Here is a 21,023-nt window from a genome sequence, read left to right as displayed (position 1 = left end):
TCCATCGGGGCACTAAAACTGTGCTTAAGGCAGGCAAAAGATGTCCAACACCAGCAACACCAGTTGCTGGTCAAAATCACAATGAAGTTATAGAGGTCAGAAGATAGGTAGCAAAAAGGCCCATAAATTAATCAGCAGCCCAAAGGTGGCTACTTACTGCCTGTTCACACCATGTTTGCTGAGAGAGTTTATCATGTGCCAAGTCAGGCACAGGGTGGACCTGCGACAAGCTTAAGACCCTTATTTAAATATCATGAGCATTTTGAGTTCACCTGGTATTACCCTAAATGCCTGTAGAGGATCCTCATCCAAAATGTCAAGCAGCACACATTTGCCATAAAGCAAGTACCCATTCAGCATCCCATTTACAGGATTAAAACAAGCACAGCACAATCACATCTGTGAATTCAATACTGTTTCTTGAGGCCTTACTGAAACTCACTCACAATTTCATTACCTATAGGAAATGTAGAGAGGCTCGGTTGCAAAAGGGAAATCCACACATCTGTACCAACATGTAAGACAATAACTTTTATTTATTCAAAATGATATTAAATATAAAATCATGAACAGAATAAATCAGTCTCATAATTATTTTGTGGTAATTAAATAAGAAAGATCCTGATATCTAGCTGTATGTTTCTTTATTTAATTATTCTTTTTCTTGTGGATAAAAAAATGAGTAATTCCAGATTAATAACAAGAATTATCACTTGGATGTATCTGAGTTTCAACTATGCTCCATTTTGAGTCAACTTATGAAAAAAGCCTGAATTGAGGCATATTTCTATTGAACATACAGCTCACTTAATTGTTTGAGGAATGCACCTGCTTTGCATTTGATAAAATTATATTTGTTCCTCATTTCCTTCATAGGTCTTTGTATTTGTAAATACCAACATTGTTTATGGTAAAGTAGAATATAATTTAGAAGTGAATGAACGAACGTTTTGAAAGGCCATTATTCTCTGCAGAAACAGAATTCTTGCTCTGCTGATAGATTTAAAATTTGATTTAGTGGGTGAACGTTGGTCGGGATTTTTCCACCCCGCGGCGCGTTTTCCGGAGGCAGAGGTGGCTCACTATTGGCCGCTGGCGGAATGTTCTGGTAAGGGGCGGGATTCCAGTGGGTCGGAGAATCGCCGGGAGGCGGCGTGAATCCCGCACGCGGCGTCCGCCGAATTCCCCGGCACCGGAGATTCGGCGGGGCAGGAATCGCGCCGCGCCCGCCGATCGGCGGCCGCTCACAGCGGACCCACCCCCCGGCGATTCTCCGACCCGCGATGGGCCGAAGTACCTTTGGGGCGGGCCGACGCCGGAGTGGTTCACGCCATTCCGTCCCGCCAGGACCCCCCACCCCGCCGGGTACGGGAGAATCCCGCCCAAGGGTTTTGGTCTGGTACATACTCTGCACGATTCCATGCGAGGTTATGTTTGTGATCAAAGTGTATAAATTAGTCCTGATACACAATTTTGTATTTAAAGATGTACCGGGCATACTTCAGTAATCGTGCATATTTGTATCATATATATTTTAAGCTTTGTTAGAATTATGGTGATTTGTAAGATATCCTAATATGCAGTCACTAGAATAGTGGGATGTGCTTTGTAGTGAGGAAATGGAGAGCCAGCCACTCCAGTATAGTACTTGAAATTGAGTTTGCAGCCGCTTATAGTTTGATGTGTAGTGAAGGCTGAGGGCTGTTTGTATGTTTACAAACGCCACTAATCTCCTGAAGGTTTTATCTGAAAATGAGAGAATAATGAACATTTTGACTTTAATTTAGGCAGCCTCCTCCCAGCTCAAAAATTAAATGCATTTTATTTTCGACAATGGAAGAGCTTCAGGAACTGAATTCCAAACAGCCCAGTACAGCCAAAGATAGGCCAGCACTGAACAATAAAGGTATTATAGATCATAAAAATGTAACTCGGTGCTATTTTTTATTAGTCAATCGGGCATATAAAAAAAGATCTGACATCTGTACGTGTATTTCAGTCCATGCCAGCTATATTAATCTGGAGGGCAGCAGCTGGGGAAGATTGGATGATGTAGTTCTCTATAATTATGATGTTCATTGTGAACTACAGCTCCCAAGTCTCATTCATAATGGCACACTTGTGCAACATTTAACAGTGATGTGAGTTTGAAGATAGCACTGCACCAGTTAACAGGCACCAAATTAGTTGTTAAGTGCACTGCAGTGAAAGGAAGAGATAAGCTACCTCTGCCAGTATGATTTAATTGTTGGCCGGTCAAGTTATGCTATCTTGTAAAGAACTTAAGAAATCAGGCTTCAGTCTAATCAGACCTGCTGAGCATTTTCAGCATTTTATGTCTTAATTTCAGGTTTCCAGAATACACATGTTTTGCTCTCCAATCTAAATAGGCTCCATAACAAATGTTAAAATTAACAAGTCGAAGGAAAATCTGGTATTATTTTACACTGCTTTTACTGTTACATTTCAATTGTAGCTTTAGAGAATCTGTTGTCTTATTCAAGTGATCAGCAAATCTCGGGGCAACCTCAGGAGTAGGTGATCTGGATGTTGTTCAGTGGGACTGCTGTGAACTCAGAAGGATCACTTCTGCTTCATCCAACTTCCCACTCAGATTTTAAAAAAAACCTTTCTTCTTGGTGGCAGCCTCCAGGGACTCATTTACAGGCATTATTGTTCACACATTCAGTATATATCTAATAAGATAATATTTATATCACAATACTGGCTCAATTCCTGCAGTATTGCTCATAAGTAAAAAGTAAAAGTATCTTGTCCCTCTTTCTGAAATCTGTGGGTTTAATATTCCAAGTCCTGTGGAGATGGGTTTGGAGGCAGGACTGCGACAAAATTAGAGAATCTCACATCCTCATGGCTTCCTAACACATTTCGATCTTCAAATGATCTTGCCCGAGACAGTGTCTGACTGGTTATTTTAATAAGGATATGGAAGTCTACACTGAGTGAAATAAAGAAACATAGATTTATTTACAATACACTATGTACACTTCCGGGTAACTTCCCACCAAGTTCCTGCTCTGGTTGGTTACTTACTGGCTGACCTTTTATACAGAGGGTAATAGAGATACCCCGCCCCTCCACAAGGTCCACAATCATTCGCACCCCGTAGGCTCTGTGTGGGCTATTACAGTTATTAAGATTAATCAAGTGCCCATTTGGGAGAAAATTGGTTCTCCCTGAAGGACCTTCCTGACAATGGCCTTGTTTCCGTGCTAAAGTGAAAGTCTTGCCATTGCTTGGAGCAGGCCTCCTCTTAGTAGGCCAGGGAATCAGTGTGATCTCCCTTAAATCCCACCTTCCTGGCGCTGTGGTGAGCAGTGAGTCACAATATGTTCTGCTTTAAATCCCCCTTCCTGGCGCTGTGAGGAACAGCAGGCCATGGTGAGTTCTCCTTTAAATGCCCTCCTTCGGTGTTATGGGGAGCAGAGCCACGGTGCGGTTTTCTTTAAATCCCTTCTTCCAGCTATGGGAGATCAGTGGGCTATGATGAGTTCTCCTTTAAATCCTCCCCTCCTGGCGCTGTGGTGAGTAGTAGGCCACAGTCTTGGCTGCAAACTTCCATCAGCTTCGCCTCCTCATTCATGGTCTGGCAGCTGTGGCCACACTTACTTTTCAAAATGTCTTACTTCTTAGGCAGTCCCTTGTGTCATAACCTGGGGTTCAGCAGGTCATGGGATACAAATAAAACCTTAAGCAGATCATGGGACATTTATGAGACTGGGGGATTGAGGAGAAATACACACTCTTCTACTGAGGGGCAGGGCACCTCCTTCTACATCCTGGATAAAACCGGAGAGCCATAAACTATGAATGGCCTCCTGTAGTAGAATAACTGCTCTGAATTCTTGTTCCTTTGCATTAAACCTTTTCCTTTGATTCAACCTCTTCAGCTCGGTGTGGACTCCAGACCTTATAATACTTGGGATCAAGGGTGACTTGTTTCAACTTTAGTTCAATGGGTTCTAAGATGGCTGATAAGTTCATTGTGTGATCTGCAGACATATGGTGCTGGTGGTACTGGAAGGGTTGGGTAGGTAAGTTATTTGGAAGTTTGCGCATTCCCTATCATGCCTCAATTTCACATCTCCATGTTCCCGTCAAAGTCTCCCAATGCATACGGTACCTTGCCAGGTGAACTTTCTTCATTCTGGTCGATCACTATCTAGCGTCTCCCATGTGTCAACATATATATTTGATCACTTCAGTGATTATTTGTCGATGCATTTCTGCTGACTCCTGGGAGTCTCCTGCCACAGCTGAGAGGTTGCTTCGGGAATCTGGTATTAGGCATATGATCAACATGTCCAGTCCAGTGGAGCGGCTTTTGAGTGATTAGCACCTGAATGCTCGGCAAGATAACTTGGAGGAGGATGCTGCTGTTGGACCACTTTTCTTCATATTGGAATTAGAGGATCTTGTGAGCTATCACTGCCTCAAAGTTTGGATGAGGGGTAAATGTATTTTACTGGTGTTTCTCATCATACATTCCAGCATTAATGAAGAAAAATGGAAAACATGTTCCCTTTTGGAGTCATCTTATGAAGGATCCTGTGGAAAATTCTCAGCTAATCACTCAACCATTTGGCCAATTTATGTTCTGCAGAAACAGTCATAGATAAGAATTGAATCATGAACAGACTGAAGGCCATCACTTCTGATTCTGGTAAGTGCCCAGTCTACCTCAAATTATCCCGAAAGGGTCAACAGATGAAGCTAGCCAATTCACATTGCTACTATACAGTAGCAACATGGGTCAAATTCTCCACTAACAGGGTTCGGCCGTAAAGCCGAAAAGACATTGTACCACACAATGAGTAATGCGGTGTATGGCATTCAGTGCTGGCATGATACCATATATCCGGATGCCCATCTGATCATAGCAAAGGCATGTCGCTTCGGCTGTTCGCACTGGCAGAGCACTGACCATCTATGTTTGTAAAACTCTGAAGAACAGAAGTGTACAATATTAGATGTGATTCCATGATTGGACAGCACTGAACAATCCCAAGTGTGTTAAGAATTATACCAACAACCAGTTTAAGATGATCAGTCAAGATCACAGTATGGCTCACTTACGCTTGTTAGAAAATATATATATTCAGACACAGTGCCCTGCCTCTGAAAACAGAAAGAATAACTCCAGGCATTGGCCTTCTTCAATTAAACAAAAGCATGGGGACAATGGTTCCCTGATGCATTCTCTATGGCAATGCTTTGACCAATCAGAGTCCACTTGCTAACAAATCAGCAGTCTTTTGACATGCAGTATAAATTGTTGTTCCCTTTGAAATTTGGTATTCTTGCATCTGTCCTGATAAGTGCAAGAAAAAAACATGTCTCTTTTGCACCAATACTTAATTTATTGCAAAAAAAGTCAGTCGCTCCTGATTGAACAAGGTTTCAATATTTTGACAGTCTTTAGTGCAATAATACTGGGTAATCATCCAGAGTTCATACCATTGCAATGATTTGTGTTGATTCCTTCGGTGAAGACTGCAATACCACAGCCAGTGGAGGAGCAGTATAGCGTATCAATGGCAGAAACCTCTATTTTTCCATGTTTAACTGTGAATGTGTGGTTGTCAGAAGTTGCTGCCAGTTTTCCCTAGCACTCGGAGCTGATATCCTTACCATTATTATTACTACAGTGAAATCTGGGCCATAGTTAAGTGCTGTTTCCATATCAGCTTAGCCCATGTAATGGGGCAAATTCCACATTTCTATTTTCCCAGCATAGAACACATCACAGGAAGTTGTGTACACATAGTTCATGTCTGCTATTATTTAGTTTAATGGGCTGTGTCCCATCATTCCCGAGGATACATTTCCTGATATCACCACTCCTCACAGAGGGTATGGAACCGACCTTTATCCTCCATGTTAAAAATAGATAAGTGAAGCCATTTAGCCTGTATTAGCCTTAAAAGAAAACCTTATATGCCCCTTGACATATCATCCAACTGTTTTTGAATGCATCTGTCTCCACTGCATAAACAGGGAGAAAGTTTGAAATACTCTTTGCATAGAGAAGTTCATCCAAATTAAATAAATTGTCCTCTCACTAATTTTCTCCTTGTTTTGGTGGCTTGGTATGCTGCAAGTTAACATTTTGGGTTGCCATGAGCTACATATAAATTTTCAGTTCTCTTCTAAGCTGTTTCCTTTCAACTATGCCCTTTTAAAATTATGCCTTGTGACTTAGGCTCTGTTGACCCAGCGGTATAATTCAGTGTTTATTGCTGCAGCACAGTGATTTGACATGTTAAGTGCCAAATCTCCTGTTGTCCCATATCCCTTTCTGCTTTAACTATTTCAACACTTACCAAAGTGCATTTTTGACCTTACAATTTCTGCACTGTCTTTTGTCTGTATTTAATTTCATATGCTGCTGTTCTGTCCATCTATATATATATATTTATTCCCTTTTTAAGTCCTTGACTGTATTCTCTGCCTTAACTTCCTCATCCTCCACAATTTAGAGTACTGTAAATGGGCCAGTATGCATTGGATTCTGAATTGAATCAAACAACAAATGTGCTTTTGAAATAGCAGGGGTTCAATCGTGAATGCCTAATTATTCCTTACCTTCATCCAATTTCTTATCTGCATAGAGGTTTTTCTAGAGTTCCTCCTGATTTCAGTTTCCTTTCATGAAGACTGGTAGGACATATGAAATAGGAGCACAGTAGCACAGTGGTTAGCACTGTTGCCTCACAGCACCAGGGACCCGGGTTCGATTCTCGGCTTGGGTCACTGTGCAGAGTCTGCACGTTCTCCCTGTGTCTGCATGGGTTTCCTCCGGGTGCTCCAGTTTCCTGCCACAAGTCCCAAAGGATGTACTGTTAGGTAATCTGGACATTCTGAATGCTCCCTTAGTGTACCTGAACAGGCGCCGGAATGTGGCAACTAGGAGGTTTTCACAGTAACTTCACTGCAGTGTTAATGTAAGCCTACTTGTGACACTAATAACGATTATTATTATTAGCAGGAGTAAACCATATGCTCCTTTGAACTTACTCCGCTATTCAATATGCTCATGCTGATCTTGGACTGCAATTGCATTTTCCCACCCACTCCCCTTATCCCTTCATTCCCTGATAATCCAAACACCTAATTCAATTTAAATATATTCAATAATGGAGCATCTACAACTCTCTGTGGTAGAGAATTCCATAGATTCACAACCCTTTGAGTGAAGTACTTTCTCCTCATCTCATTTCTAAATCATCTGTTCCTTATCCTGAATCTGTGCCCCTTTGTCCCAGATTCCCTAGCCAGTGAAAATGGCCTCTTAAGTGTACACTGTCAAGCACCTTCATAATCTTAACTGTTGCAATGAGGTCATCTCCCATTCTTCTAAATATAGAGGTAATATAGAATATAGACCCAATTTACTCAGCCTCTCATTATGAGACAACCTTTTCAACCCAGGGATAAATCCAATGAACCTTTGTTCGACCAACTCCAATACAAGTATATCCTTTCTTATATATGGAGAGCAAAATTGCATATTGTAGCACAACTTCTTTATTCATCCATTCCAATCTCTTGCAGTGGTCAGCAGACCATTTGTTTTCTTAATTGCTCGCTGTACCTGCATTCTGACGTTTTGTGTTCCTTGCCTGAGTACACCCAAGTGTTTCTAAACATCAACATTTACAAGCTTCACGCTTTCTAAAATATTCTCCTTTTCTGTTCTTAGGACCAAAGTGAATAACCCATACTTCCCCACATTATACTCTATTTGGCACCTTGATACCCATCCATTTAACCTGAATCTATCAATTTGACAAAGAGTCAACCAGCCTTGAAACATTAGCGCCATTCTCTCTCCACAGATTCTGTCAGACCTGCTGAGATTGTCTAGAATTTTGTTTTCATATCTCTTTGCAATCTCTGCGTCCTTCTCACAACTTGCATTCCCACTTGCTTTGTATTGTCAACAGACTTATATACATTACTTTCTAACTCTTTGTCTAAGACATTAATATAGATTGTAAATAGAATGCCCCAGCACAGATCACTGTGGCATTCCACTGGTTACAGCGTGTCACCTTGAAAATGCCCCATTTATCAATACTAATTGCTTCCTGTCCGTCAACCAAACTTCTATCCTTCATAGTGTATCATTCCCAACTCCATGAGCTCTTATTTTGTGCATTAACCAATTGTGCGGCACCTTATCTAAATATATTGGTTCCTTTATCTATTTTATTCATTACATCCTCAAAAAAGACTATAAATTCTCAAACGGGATTTCCCTTTTGAAGACCTTGTTGACTTATTATAATCGTATGATGATTTTCTAATTAGATCATTGAGACTTTCTTAATACTAGATTCCAATACTTTCCTAATGACTGGTGTCAAACTAACTTAGCTCTCTGTTTTCTCTCTCCTTCCTGTCTTGAGTAGCAGTGTTATATTTGCCCACTTCCAATCTGCTGAAACATTTCCAGAATCTAAAGAATTGTGGAAAATGATGTAGCCAGTACATCCACTATCTCTGCATCTGTCTCTTTAAGGACCCTAAGATATAGGCCATCAGGTCCTGGGGATGTGTTGTGTTTTAATCCCTAAGTTTCTCCAGTACTTCAACTCTGGTGCAAATTATTTAAATCTCCTCACTCTTATTAGCTCCTAGGTTAACTTCTATTTCTAGTATAAAACGTTTGTCTTCTACTGTGGTGACAGACTACAGGATATTTGTTCAATGTCTCCACGATTCGCTCATTCCCCATGATAATTTCTCCAATTACTATTTTTGCACATCTTAGTATGCCACACTCTATAATTTTACATGGTTGATATTTTTATATAAAAAGTGACTTAATACATTTTTAAACTAACAGAAAAGTCAGAAGGGGGCATATGGTTACGCTCATAACTCATGATGTGGTAAATATTTTGTCCATTTCTCTTTTTGCTGAGGTTTCTGGTAACCTGTGTCCTTGCACGCGATAGGCCCTCAGCCTGTCCCTTTTCATTTTGAATTCCTATATATTTTGGCAGATATCTATTGGACTGGCAATTTTATGCCCACTGTCTGCGACAAAATTGATTTTAAATAAATTCGTGCAGCTCTTTTAACTGGAATAAATTCCTTCATTCAAACAGGCAGCTCTCATACTGAGGGCTCATACTTAAACGCAGATTGCACTTAGGTTTAGCTACTATGTAGATCAGAATAAGACATATTTTAGGAAAGGTCAAGTAAGTCATTTCTACATTATTGAGTTGTTTAATGTTCCATTGGATGGTTTTCATTACCATTAGCAGTAAATTAACATGCACAAAAGCAAAAATTGGCATTTGAACGGTTGGTTGGTATCTGCTCCGAATTGCCCTGCATTTACCATGGAGAGAAAAGCTGAACAGCTGCAGTCAGGATGATTCCTCTGCTGATACTTAAGTTAGTTATTGTACTATAAATACAAGGGAACCTCATGAGTCCAAGTAGTGTTTTCTGGATGAAGAGAATCCATTCCTTCTTGATCAGAGTTGCTCCTCCAGCACTTTTTCTATTGTTTCATGTCAGTTTTGAAATATAAATGTTCCGTGTTAATGGATACATTTTTTAAAGCTGACTGAAATTGAGATAAAAAATTATATATTTTTTAAATTGCAGAAATTGATTATTTAGAGAACAAAACTTCTAATGCTTTCACATTTTTGTTTATGTTTTTCGTTGTTGGTTTGTCAATTGTGGACTGTGTTTGAGGTACCAAATGGGACAGGCATGTAGTTCAACTGATATATTTTCATTCTTCTTACTTAGTCTGATAAGAGTGACAATATCACAAAACCAGAATCCCGATAAAGCTTATACTGCATTCTTGTGATCATAAAATTAGAATTATGCTGTGAATTAGCATTAGGCACACGGCGCTACATAGCAATGTTCTCTTGCCATGATCACAGCTGCTTCCTTTATATCAGAGAAACGTTCCTAGTATGGTTGTAGCATTTCCCTTCAAGCTGTTTAAATATCTGAAAAGATGTAGGTTCAATTTCTTGCATTAACATATGAAACACAAACTTTTGTTTAAACTTTGCTTTAATAGGCACCATCAATGCTGTTCTAAAATCCTCTTCTTTTCTAAGAAAAATGTATTTGACAGAAGTGCCAGGAAAATAATCAATGATTATCGATCATCATGTTCAACCATAACAATTTTATCAACCTTCAGGGTGGATGTTCTCATTTAACAACTTCCTAGAGGATTCCAAGTTATCAACAACCATGAAATCCACTTGCAGCAAAAAATAAAGTGCTGAAACAGAACAAGTTTCTGGTGTATATATATTAGTTTTCATGTCAAGATACTGATGCCGACTGAAATGCATGGATAGATCCAACCCACAGTTCTTAGAGGTAGAATATTAAATTTTCATTTTGGCCACATAATCTTCTTATCTGCCGCTGAGACATTTAATCACCCTGCCAACCTCCCCAATTGTACCCTCATCCTCTGCAAAGGAGCTGCTGGGCATTCCTCCACCCTCTGACAGCACCTGTGAGTTTTGCTTCAGCTTCCTAGCATTATAGAAATGTTTTCTGATATCTCTTCATTTTAACATACTGAATTATATCTATTGTTAGTGTTTACATTTACTACAATTAAATCATAACCCAAAGAATTACTTATCTTGGACATTTGCAATCACATTCAGAGAAAAACATTTCCAAGCCAGATGTCTAATAAAATCACACATGCATTAATTCTGGGTCAAAATAGATTACATATAATGCAGGTAAATATACTTCATGTACACATACATAGTAAATTTCTATCAGCAGTCAGTGTGGAAAAATTGCAGTCTTTCTCTTTCACCGAAGTTTGGAATTTTGCCATAAATTTATCATACACAGCACATCTTAATACAGCTATAGCTTCAGGCAGGAGAATGGCACTAAGTCATAATGCTCATTCAAAGAGCTGGTGCAGACCGGGTGGGCCAAATGGCCTTCTTTTGATTGTAGGTTTTTGTCTAGCAGTTGTTAACATTACTTTAACTTTATCAGAGTGATTATTGAGAATATTGACTCACTCAAGCTGTGGCAGATGTATCCCTGCTCTCAATTTAGCATGCAATTGATGCCACTGGCCTTTTGCAATGATCGTGCCAAGTTGAAGTTACAGTATTCCTTATTTGTTGGGCTTGCTTTTTTCCTGTTACTCTGTAGGTAGCAGTAATTCCAATGAATCGGCTTAACTATGGTGGTAGCTCCCCTCTCTAAACAGTCTTCATGGGATTTCCATGGTGCTGAAGATTGGCATCTTCACTCATGCCCTGGACCATTTCAGCGGACAGCCAATAAGCAGAAAACAAAGAAGTAAAGCCCATACAAAAATCAAAAAAGCACTTCTCCAATCTGTTTTTTGGTGCATTATTTAACCAACAAATATTTGAGTGTTGCGATTACATGCCCAATGATAATGGAGATTGCTCTTTTTATTTACTGATTGAAACTGCACAATCTGGATTCCCAATTAGCCACATGTGGCTAGTGGCCTTGTTGTCCCTTTATAAACTGTACTGCTTTAGAAACATGCTGCATTTAATTAAAACCTAATAACATAATTGGTTGGTAAGATTTGAATGTTATTATTCACAGCATGTGGGCTTCACTGGGAAGGCTAACATGTATTGCCAATCCCTAATCGCCTTAGAGAAGGTAGTGAGCTGCCTTCTTGAACAGTTACAGTCTACGTGGTAGATACAGCCACTGTGGTGATAGGGAAGGAGTTTCACCCAGAGACGCTGAAGGAACAGCAATATGTTTACAAGTCAGACTGGTGTATGACTGGAGGGCAACTTGTTTCCATGTCGATGTTTCCACGCATCAGCTGCCTTTATCTTTCTCGATGGTTGAGTTTCTAGGGTGTTGTCTAAAACAATGTGGTAAGTTGCTGCAGTGAATCTTATTGATGGTATACACGGCTGCCACTGTTATTGGTGATGGTGGCAGTGAATATTTAAGGTGTTGGATGTTGTGCTGATGAAGAAGGCTGCTATATCCTGGATAGTGTCAAGCCTTTTGTGTGTTGTTGGAGATGCATTCATCCAGGAAAGTGGAAAGTATTCCATCACACTCCTGACTTGTGCCCTGTGGAAGGCAGACAGGCTTTGGGAAGTCAGCAGGTGAGTTAGTCAGCATAGAACTTCCTGCCTTTGGACTGCTCTTGTAGCCACAGTATTTACATGTATATGATCAATAGTAACCTTCAGAATGTTGATGGTCAAGCATTCAGCAATGGTCGTGCCATTGATTGTCAAGGGCAGATTATTAGCCTTTCTTTCACTGAAGAAGTTATTTTCTGACACTTTTGTGGTGTGAATATTACTAGCCACTCACTAGCCCAAGTCAGATTGTTAGCCATATTTTGGTCCATGTAGGGAAGGACTGCTTCATTATTTCAGGAGCAGCAAATGGAACTGAGAAATGTGCAATCACCTGTGAACATCTCCCCTGTCAACCCTATCAAGGCCGGTTTTAAGCCTATTTGACCAATTTAATCAAATTGGGCCCCGCACCTTAAGGGGGCCCCGCGCCAGCGGCGACAGAGTTACCGTTTGAAGCCTTTTCTGTATTCTAAGAGGAACTATAGGGTAGTTTTTACTTTTGGGGAACGCACCGCATTACCGTCGACAAATCCTTCAGCCCTGCGCCGCCAAATCCTTCCGCCCGGGTAAGTAAGTTTCAAAATTTTAGTATATCAAGCATTTAATGTTTTTTTTTGGTTAAAGACGAGCATACTACACGAAATATAAACATACATAAATTTTTACTTTTGTAGAGTAGGGGCCCCGCCATCACTTTTCTAATTGGCCCCGCAATTCCTAGCACCGGCCCTGAACCCTATGATGAAGGAAACTTCATTAATGATGCAGCTGAGGACGGTCAGGTCCAGGACACTGCCCTGAGCAACTACTGTATCAAGATCCTGGGGCTGAGACAACAGCTTTCTTCCTTCATGCTGATTATGACTCTAGTCAGTAGACAGACTTTCTCTGATGCCCATTGATTTAGATTTTACTCGGGCTCCTTGACACCAGTCAGGTCAACTGCAGCATCAATGTTAAGGAAATCACTCTTACCTCACTTCTGGAATTCACCTTCTTTGTTCATGTTGGATCAAGACTGTAATGAGGTCTGGAGCTAAGTGATCCTGGTGAAACCTGAACTAAGCATCAGTCAGCAGGTCATCAGTAAGTAAGTGCCACTTGACAGTACTGTCGATGACTTCTTCCATCATTTTGTTGAATGATCGAGAAGACACTGATGGAGTGGTAATTAGCTGGGTTAGATTTTTCATGTTTTCAAGACTTGTCAGGAATGTGTTGCAGTTTAACTGTAACAGAGGCGCAGCTAATGCTGGAAAACAAGCCTTAAGCACCAAGGCCTGGACACTATTGGTCACTAAAACATAGGTATTGTCAGGCGTTGGTCATTTCTTGATATCATGTGGTGTGAATTGAACTGGCTGAAAACTGGCTTCCATGATGAAGGAGATTTCAGGAATAGGCTGAGATGGATCATCCGCTTGGCATTTGTTAACCTCTTCCAAGATCTTCACTCTCACCTGAGAATAATTCTATGTGGCATCAACTAAAATGTGGGGCGCGATTCTCCGATGCCGCGCGGCATCGGGAAAGCCATTGTGAACTCGGCCGAGTTTCACGACGGCGTCGGAGGCCGCTCCTCGCACCTTATTCTCCCCCCCCCCAGGGGGCTAGGAGCGGCGTTGTGAGAAACTCGGCCGCCGGGCCTTGACGCTTGCGTCAAAGCGGCGCGCCAAGAATTATGCGTCGGCGGCGCCTAAGTGATGTCAGCCGTGCATGCGCAGGTGGGCTGGCTCCAACCCGTGCATGCGCGGTTGCCGTCTTCCCCTCTGCTGCCCTGCAACACATGGTGGCTTGATCTTGCGGGGCGGCGGAGGGGAAAGAGTGCGTCTCTTAGATACGCCGGCCCAACGATCGGTGGGCACCGATCGCGGGCCAGTCACCTCCTGAGCACGCCCGTGGTGCTCGATCCTCCCTCCGCCCCCCACAGGCCCCACACTTACCTGTCGCGCGATGTTTACGCTGGCAGCGACCAGGTGTGGTTGGCGCCGGCGTGAACCGGTCGGGTTCGTCAGGCCACTCGGCCCATCCGGGCCGGAGAATCGCCGGTCACCGTGGAAAACGGCGAGCATCAATTCTGCAACACGTCATTTGGGGGGGGGGGGTGGGGGGAAGAATCGCGGGGGTGCCAGGGCGGCATGTCGTGATTCGCCCGGCCCTCCCGCGATTCTCCCACCCGGCGTGGGGAGCGGAGAATCGCGCCCGAGATATTCCTCCATTTTTACCTGAAACAATACTTTGATCTCATGGTACTTGGGTTGGTTGTACACCATTGTGAATAATATACGACTTAATATGAAGCTGTGGTTTCTATTCCATCAGACATTCGGGAATTTGGTAAATGCAAATATACATGGAGGAAACAATTGCCATGTGAAGCAACAGCATTGAGTCAGATGTCATTAATTAATCAGTCTCATTAAGTGTTAATTCAATAGTTACATAAACAAGGAACAGAAGCTGTGACTGACTTGTCTTTGAACTGTCTTTGAATATATTCCAAACTATAACTGCTGCCAATTACACTGCAGATTATATTTTAAATTACTGTGCAAATGCAATGAGTATAAAATGTCCTGTTAAGGTTTTTAGAAGGATTGAGACATGCACAATGACACACCACATTCTAAAACTATAAACATTCCTTTTTCAATAAAATTAGAGTAAAAAAAACATTTTATTGTCTCAATTTGGTTTCTTTGAAATAAGTGGTTTGGTAGCTGTCAATATTCATTTGTCACAGACTTTCAAGTTTTTCACAAATGCTCTTAAAAGCAGCCCATCCAACAGTTTATTACACTGTAATGTTTTTCTGTTACAGCTCTTCTCCTCTTCCAGTTAACAGCTGGGATCCACAATGATGTGCATAACAGTGATTACATGCTTTCCTCAGAGCACTTCAGTGGTCAATTATATCAATCAAAACAGTTGTGACATTTGTTCACACAGTACTTCGAACATATAGTCTAGGATTTACAGTAATTACACGAGTTTATTTGACACACCCAATCTAAAATTGCTTTTGGTTAAGAGATAGCTACAAAACAACACGTGCTGAGTATGAGCCTGACTGACACATACTCTCTCCAGTGGCTTACATGCATCACCTTTGCTCTGGTTAACCAACTATTTTCCAGGGTGTTCAAAATGCACGCCCAAAATGCCACAACAATGTTGCACTGCTATATTTCACTGGCTTTGCTGTAATTCTCTACTGCATTAATTCTTTTGAGTTTTCTTTTTTAATTACTGCCAATAATGTATTGTCAATGGGATAAAGAGACTCTTCTGCTTTCATTGTAATACTGTCAGTGACCTTACACATCATGCAGTCCTATTGCGAATCATCATCACTTTGAAGAGTCTATTCTCCCGCCTGCCTATGAAAGATGGAACTTTGGTCAACACCACAATTTCAATGTTGGTGAGTATCAATAATTTTTACATTTTAGTGATATATGAGCAGATGACTGCTTTATGCTCCACAGATGTCTGACCCTTTGTCCCATAGGCACATAGCCCAAAAAACTTACACAACTCTTAACTCTATAATGTGGGGGGGGAGGGAAGAGAGGTGAGGGGGTGGGGGGTGGTATTCACTAAAACGTGCCCCAGCTCTCAAACTTAAAACTGAGGAGAGGATTGCCTTCTATGCCTTAGCGTGCCCAAGGCACTTAATAACAAATAAATTCAAATGTCGGGAAAGGTCGCAAAAACAATAAATGAGATGAATAACCAGTTAAGCTGTTTTTTGACAATGGTGGTTGAGGGAAGAATGTTCATCAGGCTACCAAGAGGATCAGGATACCCTGCTGCTCTAGAATGGCATAATTACAATGTTTACTTCCGTCTGAGTTGCAGGTTTGTGCCTAGTTATTGGCCTGTCCCTTCCTCGGAGTGGGAATTATTGGTGGGCTGCCACTCCCTAGTGATTTACCTGTGCTTGAAACAGAAAGTGCCTGCCTCACCCGACTCTCCTGACTCAGGCCAGTGGGAGTAGGGGGGATTGGAGAAACCCATGCACGGGTGTAGGGGTACTGTGGGGGATGGATTCTTTAGTTGGGGAGGTGGTGTTGGGGCCCCTTGGGGTTTGGGAAATGATCTGTGCGGGGCTCAGTCCAGGTGTTTAAATATTTACTCCCAATTTAGAAGTGCTTTTTCTTTCTTCTAACTCTTTCAGAGTAACTATGAGGATAAAACTGGCAGAACCACCTGAAGTTAGTGATTTAAATTGCTGTGTCAGATGGTTCCCAGCCCAGCACAACTGTTCAGGGACAAATGCCGGGTAAACCCTTACCTGGGAATTTCCAAGAGGGATTCCCCAGTGCGCCATTGGGGCACCCCTCAAATCCGACGCTTTGGAGCCAGTAAGGTATGGTCCAATATCTCATCCAAAATGCAGCACATCTGGCAAACCACACACCTGCCAATACTGTGATGAAGTATCAACCTAGATTATATATTCATGTCCTAGTCTAGGATTTGCCCTAAAAACGTGCATCTCAGAGGTGAGGGTGCGACCAACTGAACCTAGCTGCCACTCATATTCAACAATTTTTATCAAATTGGTATTATAATTTAAAACACAGGAACAGATCCTCCTATCCCATATACATCCAGTGCTGAACTGGATGACTAACTGTCCTATATTTTGACCATTTATCCTCTGTCCCTTAGGAGCATCCTTGGGGTGCTCTTTCCAGGGACCGGTGCAGACTCGATGGGCCGAGTGGCCTCCTTCTGCACCATTGAATCATAGAATTTACAATGCAGAAGGAGACCAATTGGCCCATCGAGTCTGCACCAGCTCTTGGAAAAAACACCCTCTGTTGCCACGCCTCCACCCTATCCCCGTAACCCCATCTCATCTTTTTGGACACAAAGGGCAATTTATCATGGCCAATCCACCTAACCTGCACATCTTTGGACTGTGGGAGGAAACCCGAGCATCCAGAGGAAACCCACGCAGACACAGGGAGAACGTGCAGACTCCACACAGACAGTGACCCAAGCCGGGAATCGAACCTGGGACCCTGGAGCTGTGAATAAATTGTGCTAACCACTGTGCTACCATTCTGTTCCTTATTTCTCAGAGAGATGAATAGACTGAACCTCTTTGTAAAAAACTGTTTATTATTTATTTATGGGATGTGGGCATCGCTGGTTAGGGCAGCATTTGTTGTCCATCCCTAGTTGCCCTTCAGAAGGTGGTGGTGAGTTGCCTTCATGAACCACTGCAATGCTTGAGGTGTAGGTACACCCACTATGCTGTTAGGGTGTTCCATGATGTTGCCCCAGCGACAGTGAAGGAACGGCGATATATTTCCAAGTCAGGGTGGTGGGGTCCCCAGGTATCTGCTGGTCTTGTGAATGTGCACACATTGGCCTCAAGGGGGAGTTATAAGGCCCCTCCCCATGCACAACAATAGAGGTCCAATGCTCCAAATCCTAATCCCTATGAACATTCCTTCTTACAAGTGTAAGAGAAGGAGGAGGGAGGATTACATCTTTAGCATATCAATAGCAGATGGACTGTACAAGTGCTATAATGAATTTGTGCACATTGTTTACTATAATGATCAAAGTTTTCAAAGAATTTGTTTGTAGAATTGGTAAACCTATTGGTAAACCTCAGTGGCATAGGGTATTGCCACTGGACTAGTAATGACCCAGGTAATTATCTGGCGACCCGGGTTTGAATCCCACCACAGGGGATGGTGGAATTTAAGCTCAATAAAATATCTGGAATTAAAAGTCTGATGACCTTAAAACCAACGTTGATTGTTGTAAAAACCCATGTGTTCATTAATGCCCTTCAGGGAAATAAATCTGCCATCCTTACCTGGTCTGGCCTACATGTGACTCCAGACCGCAGCAAAGTGGTTGACTCTTAAATACCCTCTGAAATGGCCGAGCAAGCCACTCAGCTGTATTCAACCATTATAAAAACACAAGAAAGGAATGGAACTGGATGGATCCTGGCATCGACTTATGCACCAGAAAAAAACCGGCAATCCCAGCCCGGCCGATCCTAAGCTGCAAGTAATAGAGCTAAGCGACTCCACAATGAATGCATCAGATCTAAGCTCTGCAGTCCTGCCACATCCATTTGTGGATAGTGATGGGTAAATAAACAACTCACTGGAGGACGAGGCTCCAGTAATATCCCCACCCTCAATGATGGAGGAGCCCAGCACATCTGTGCAAAAGATGAGATTGAAGCATTCGCAACAATCTTCAGCCAGAAGTGACGAGTGGATGATCCATTTAGGTCACCTCCTAAGATCCCCAGCATCACAGATCTCAGTCTTCAGACAATACGATTCACTTCATGTGATTTCACTCCACGTGATATCAAGAAACGGCTGAAGGCTGCTGCAAAGGCTATGGGCCCTGACAATATTCCAGCAAAAGTACTGAAGACTTGTGCTCCACACTTGCCACACCCCAGCAAAGCAGTTCCAGTACAGCTATAATACTAGCATCTATCCAGCAATGTGGAAAATTGACCATGTGGGCATTGTACACAAGAAACAGGACAAATCCAACCCAGCCAATTACCGCCCTATCAGTCTACTCTCCACATCAGCACAGTGATCATGAACAGTGCTATCAAGCAGCACTTACTCAGCAATAACCTGCTCTCAGATGCTCAGTTTGGGTTCCGCCAGGGTCACTCAGCTCCTGACCTCATTGCAGCCTTAGTTCAAACATGGACAAAAGAGCTAAATGCCAGAGGTGAGGTGAGAGTGACTGCCCTTGACACCAAGTCAGCATTTGGCCGAGTATGGCATCATGGAGCCCTAGCAAAACTGAAGTCAATGAGAATCAAGCGAAGCATCTGCTAGTTGGAGTCAAACCTGGCATAAAGGAAGATGGTTGTGTAGGTTGGACATCAATCATCTTAGCTTCAGGACATCACTGCAGGAGTTCATCAGGGTAGTTTCCCAGGCCCAACCATCTTCAGCTGTTTCCTCATTGGCCTTCCTTTCATCATAGGTTCAGAAGTGAGGATGTTTGCAGATGACTGCGCAATGTTCGGCACCATTCACAGCTCCTCAGATAATGAAGCAGTCCATGTCCAAATGCAGCAAGACCCGGGCAATATCCAGGCTTGGGCTGACAAGTGGCAAGTTACATTTGTGCCATACAAGTGCCAGGCAATGACAATCTCCTGCAAGAGAGGATCTAATCATTGCCCCTTGACATTCAATGGCATTACTGTGGTGATATGCCTGTGCACAGTCTTGTAGATAGTTGGTAATGCAACCTCCTACCAGCTGGTGGCATCAGACATCCTTCACATGACTTGAAATACTCGTCAGTTGGTAATAGGATGTACGAGAGACTAGTCGCACTTAGTTGTTCCAGTAGAATTAACCAAATTAATTTAATAGTTATTGACTGTATAATTATCTTAGTTATCTTTCCATGTATTTGTTAATAAATCAACTTTACAACTAGATGTTCTGTGTACCTCATTACAATAGCCATATCACAGAACACAACATGGTACCAGGGGTTCAGAACATTTAAAGATAACGACAGAAAATATGAGCAAAATGGGCGAAGAATGAAAAGGGAAGATTCTTCCACCAACCTGGTGATGGCTATCTGCAACTCAACGCAACAAATGGTGGTGAAGTTAGAGATGGAAGGTTTAAAGTCACTGTACCAGCTTGGGTAAAGTAGATGAAAACTGGCGCGTTTTCAAGCAACAATTTAGGCTATGTTTCAGCCCTTGGCCTGCAGGCACATCCTGTTGAAAGGCTTATTGCATTGCTGCTCATGACAGCAGGTCCTCAAGCAATAGAGATATACAATACCTTTGCTTTTGATAGCAAAGAGAAAAGCAAGAGCTACGATGAGGCGATAAAGTACTTTGATCAGCACTGCTCTCCGAAGAAAAACATATTTCTTACGCGTACCCAAAATCTAGGCAAATCTTTTGTTGGCTTTGTAACTGACTTGAGGCTGAAGGCCCAATCCTGCAATTTCAGCATTCTAAAGCCATCGATGATCTGCGACCAAATAGTGTTTGGGATATTGAATGATAAACTCTGTGAGAAGACGTGAAATTTGAAAATGCTATTAAGATCTGCCACGCGAGTGAGCTGGCTGCACAGCAGATCAGTACACTCAGCTTGAAACATTTTGGCGCTAATATGGAAAAAGATGTGAGCGCCATCAACACCGGGACGGAGTTCAATAAAAAACGTGGTCTCAGTGCGGGCGGCCATTATAAGCGACCGACTGGGTCTGCCATTTTATGCCAGAGATGTGGCAAACGTCATGGCCCATGCCAATGTCCAGCATATGGAAAAGTATGTTCCAAGTGTGGCCGTACAAATCATTTTGCAAAACAATGTTTTTTGCGTCCTACAGTCGACCAAACAAGATCAGTCAACGCAGTTGATGAGATGTCCCCTGAAAAACAGTTCTTCATTGATGTCATTTCAACCAAGGACATGATGAGCCCGACAGTGAAAAGTGAAGAAGTCTTACTGACCAGTCGTGACAATAGTAATGATAAACCTGATACCATTAAAACCAGATGGACGACCCTAGTGATGCTGAACGACACATTAATAAAAGCACAGTGGGCTAAACAGTTGGCTTGTAATGCAGAACAAGGCCAGCAGCGCGGGGTCAATTCCCGTACCAGCCTCCCCGAACAGGTGTCGGAATGTGGCGACTAGGGGCTTTTCACAGTAACTTCATTGAAGCCTACTTGTGACAATAAGCAATTAATATTATTATTATTAAAATGAGACCTCGACACGGGAACGAGGATCAACCTCCTCAGTCTGGCCGATTTGCACGGGCTGCAGATTAAACCGAAAGTCGGCAATCAACCGGGACTGCTGATAAATT

This window comes from Scyliorhinus canicula, chromosome 5 (genome assembly GCF_902713615.1).
Source record: "Scyliorhinus canicula chromosome 5, sScyCan1.1, whole genome shotgun sequence".
Lineage (NCBI taxonomy): Eukaryota > Metazoa > Chordata > Chondrichthyes > Carcharhiniformes > Scyliorhinidae > Scyliorhinus > Scyliorhinus canicula.
This window is presented reverse-complemented; position numbering follows the sequence as displayed.